This window comes from Urocitellus parryii, chromosome 1, assembly GCF_045843805.1.
Source record: "Urocitellus parryii isolate mUroPar1 chromosome 1, mUroPar1.hap1, whole genome shotgun sequence".
In the NCBI taxonomy this organism is placed as follows: domain Eukaryota; kingdom Metazoa; phylum Chordata; class Mammalia; order Rodentia; family Sciuridae; genus Urocitellus; species Urocitellus parryii.
In genome coordinates, this window is record NC_135531.1 from 227,661,167 (window position 1) to 227,665,265 (window position 4,099).

Here is a 4,099-nt window from a genome sequence, read left to right on the forward strand (position 1 = left end):
TACTAAAAGGCATAGAGTGGCTCTATGGGATACAGTGGTAATAGTATAGGTACACCTACTACCTATGTCTGTCAGAGAGTGAACAGCAAGCAAGAAACAGATATTTAGAGAAGAGGGCTTGGCTGCCAAAGGAATGTGTGTGGTCCACCCGTGATAAAGAAACTTGCTGGAAATGTGGACCAGACTGGTTCATGAAGACTGCTGAGGTGAATACCGCTAGGCATCCCTTACAAACTGATGCACTAGCTGCACACACCAAACAGAATACCAGAAGCAAGGAGAGCTCTTTCCTTCTGCTCTGGTCTCCGGGTATTTAATTTTTAAAAATAACATTTTGCCAGTTGTCAAAGCAGAAAATGCCTCAAGGATCCATCTCCAAAATAACAAAGCAGGGCAAAAAGAGTAGATTTGTAACCTAAGTTAATGATAAAATTCTCAAAGGCAGGGATTATGTCTGATTCATATTTGTGTCTTCCATGGCACATAATAAAAAGTGTTAAACATAGTATTCACTCAAATATTTGTTCAATAATAAATAATATGTTCAAAGTTATTTGCAATAATTTTGTTCTCTTTGAACTAAGATTCAGTCTCTTGGTGCAAATTAGGATTACCTCTAGAATTTTCTTTTTTTTAAAAATGGGTATTTCAAAATTTAAACATAGAGAACCCAATAAATACTTAAAATTTTGTGGTATGAGTTTATACAAAACCCCTGAACATTAAAAAGAAAAAAAAAATCATGTGTGATGCTGGAGATCCAACTTAAGGTCTTGTACAGGCTAAGCATGTGCTTTACCAGCCTGCTTGAACTTTTCTTGTGTCGATGAAGGATTCTGTGTTTATACTCTCATGTGCCTGAAGAATTTATTAAAAACAATATTAAAGTCTTTTGTGGATAATTCCATGATACAGTAGAATATTGGCAGGAATGAAACATAAATTGAACCAAATCTAGGCCCTAGACCTGCGTGTTTGGCTACAATTTTCCTTTCATGTTTTTCAACAATGTCTTTGATCCACCCCAGGTAACTTACTTTCTCTAAAGGTACTTGGGATCTTCATGTTGTCTCTTTACTATGTAAGACTCTCCATGGTAGCATCTATTAAAGGCCATGTCCAGCTTCTGAATTTTTACCTATGTAAAATTTTATTTTTGTTTGTTTATTTATTTATTTATTTAGGTACTCAGGATTGAATGCAGGGATACTTTACCACTGAGCTACATCCCCAGTCCTTTTTAAATTTTATTTTCTTTCTTTTTAAAAAAATTTTTAAAAAATATTTATTTATTTATTTTAGTTTTCGGTGGACATAACATCTTCGTATGTGGTGTTGAGGATCGAAACCGGGCCGCACGCATGCCAGTAGAGCGCGCTACCGCTTGAGCCATATCCCCAGCCCCAAAATTATTTTCTTGAAGTAGGATTTCCCTAAGTGCTGAAACTGGCATTGAACTTGGGCTCCTTCTGCCTCAGCCTCCTGAAAAGCTGGGATTACAGGCATGTGCCACCTTGCCTGGACAATATAAAATTTTAATGTAAAATTTTAGCCTTAGTGCTTGTGTCACCAACACATATAACAAAATTGTGGTGTTATAGAGAAGACTAGCATAGTCCCTGTGCAAGGATGTCACAGATTCATCAAATATTCCTTGTTTGCCTGCGTGTGGTGGCACACGCCCTGTATTCCCAGTGTCTTGGGAGTCTGAGGCATGAGCAATTTAGCAAGACCCTGTCTCTAAAATATATATATGTGTGTGTGTGTGTATACATATATATATATGTATACACACACATATTATATGCATGTATACACACACACACACACACACACACACACACATACACATATTGCTGGGGATGTGGCTCATTGGTGGAGAGCCCCTGGGTTCAATCCCCAGTACGAAAGAAAAAATATTCATATTTGTATACTATGCTACCATTTATCTCAGAAGTAGAAGAGGAGATATATTGTATCTAAGAAGTAGAGAAAATTTCAAAACTATTTCCTATACTTAAAAAAAAGGAGGTTTATAAGTAGCTATCTGTCTATGAGGGGAAGAATAGGTCAGAGGAAATAAAAAGAGAAGCTAGACTTCTTTGAATATACTTTGTAGATTTGAATTTGGAAACATGCAAACAATTTATTTACAAAAGTAATACTTTTGAAATCCATATAAAATAACAATAATGGAGCAAATTAATTCAACTATATGTAGTTGGTAGTGTAACTAAACTGGAAAAACACAAAGAATTTTACTGAAGGTATAAAAGGACATTCCTTATTTGCTCTGCTTCCTGCACACTGGCCTCCTTGCTGTTTCTCAAACAAGCCAACTGCACATCACCTCAGAAAGCGGTACTTTTTGTTCCTTCAGCTTAGATATTCGCTTGCTGCACACCTTCAGTTAATTTAGTTCTTTCCTCAAATATCACGTTTTAGGAGAAGCCTTCGTGGATCACCTATGTTGAATTTTCTTCATAACTCTTAGTGCTACCTGGCATAATTTGTTATTTGTTTATTTCTTGCATTAGACTGTTAGTCCACGAGGACAGGGATTTTGTTTTGTTCATTTTTGTATCCACCAGTCTAGAAAATGCTTGGCCTGTTAATAGGCATTCAATGAATTTTTGAGAAATGTTATTGTAAAAGGAAGAAACTATTAACTTTTTCTTTACACATCTCTATATTATTTGATGTTATTGTAAGCATGAATTTCTGTAAAATAAAAAAGGAATGTTAGAAATGTTTTAATAATTGATAATAAAATTGATGCATGTATATTCTCCCCTCTGTTGTACTTACTCTAATTAAGCCAAAGGGAAACATGAATAAATGTTGAATTTCAGGTCTTGGTGATAGACTTGCATATACTTTAGGCAGAAACACTATCATGTACTCTTTGAATTAAGATTCAAAACCTTTTTTTTTTTTTTTGATACCTGGGATTGAATCCAGGACACTCACCCACCCAACCCCTTTTTCTATTTTTATTTAGAAATAGGATTACTAAGTTACTGAGGCTGGCTTCAAACCTGAAATCCTCCTGCTTTAGCCTCCCAAGCTCCTGTGATTATAGGCGTGTGACAATAGAAGCACAGTAGAGTGGTGCGTCCTGAGAAAGACACTGGAAACTGTTACTGGCTCTGAAAATAAAAAAGCAGCCTACCTCCAAGGATTGCAGGCAGCCTCCAGAATCTGGAAAGTCAATGAAATAGAAAGAGCACAGTGTTTCCAACACCTTTGATTTTAGTCTTCTGAGACCCATTGCAGACTTCTGACTCAAGAACTACAAGATAATAATAAATCTGTGTTGTTTTAAACCACCAAATTTGCAGAATTTATTTATTTATTATTTTTACAGCCACAGCAGGAATCTAATATATTAGTCATCAAACTCTTGTCTGATTCCTGGCATGGATCATTAATCTGGCAGTACAAATCAAGGAAATGGGATGTGATCTTGATTTTGAAATTCAGGCAGTTGGTGTGTCTCATGTCATGTGGGATGGCTCATTCATCATGGATCTTAGTTTAGCACAAGGTCAGGATTCAATCAGCAATATCATGCCCTGACAAATGATGGCATGATCTCCAGGAGTGTGGTAAGGTATATCAGCAAGTTGGCTGGATCATGGGACTAGTCCTATTCTGGGCACTCAAAATTTGGGAGGCTAGGTACAAGATAAGGTACCCAAGAAACTGGTCAAAAGTTGTCAGGATATCCGTAGGCAGCTAGACTTGGGAAGCTTGTGGCTAAAATGCTCTTGAACTAAAGTAACAGAACACTTTCTGAATGACACTGACTTAGAAGAAGAGTTAGAAAAATATTTCCATGTTGGGCTCCTATGGTTCCAAGTTCTGTTAGGTTAGACAACCCTGCAGAAGGGGGGCATCTAGAGGAGAGTCATCAATGATATAATATTGAACAGAAATGTAATAGAAAGAGGGCCTGGAAATATGAAGTGGTTTCACTTTAATGATGGGTCAGTTCTACTCATAGCTTACTGGAGGGTAAAATTCATGGTTTCTGGATTTACACTTCTTGACCATAAAGGGGTCTTGTCCAGGTGGCCCTGGGTAGAAAGCCTAGACA

The 4,099-nt window shown here is 36.8% G+C and overlaps 1 non-coding gene across 1 annotated transcript; it reads left to right on the forward strand.

Annotated features, from left to right (window-relative positions):
- The first annotated feature begins 1,557 nt into the window (after positions 1-1,557).
- On the forward strand, positions 1,558-1,662 carry LOC113194564 (U6 spliceosomal RNA). Its single transcript, XR_003302311.1, has one exon. It is a non-coding gene; the product is annotated as a U6 spliceosomal RNA (small nuclear RNA).
- The last annotated feature ends 2,437 nt before the right edge of the window (positions 1,663-4,099 follow it).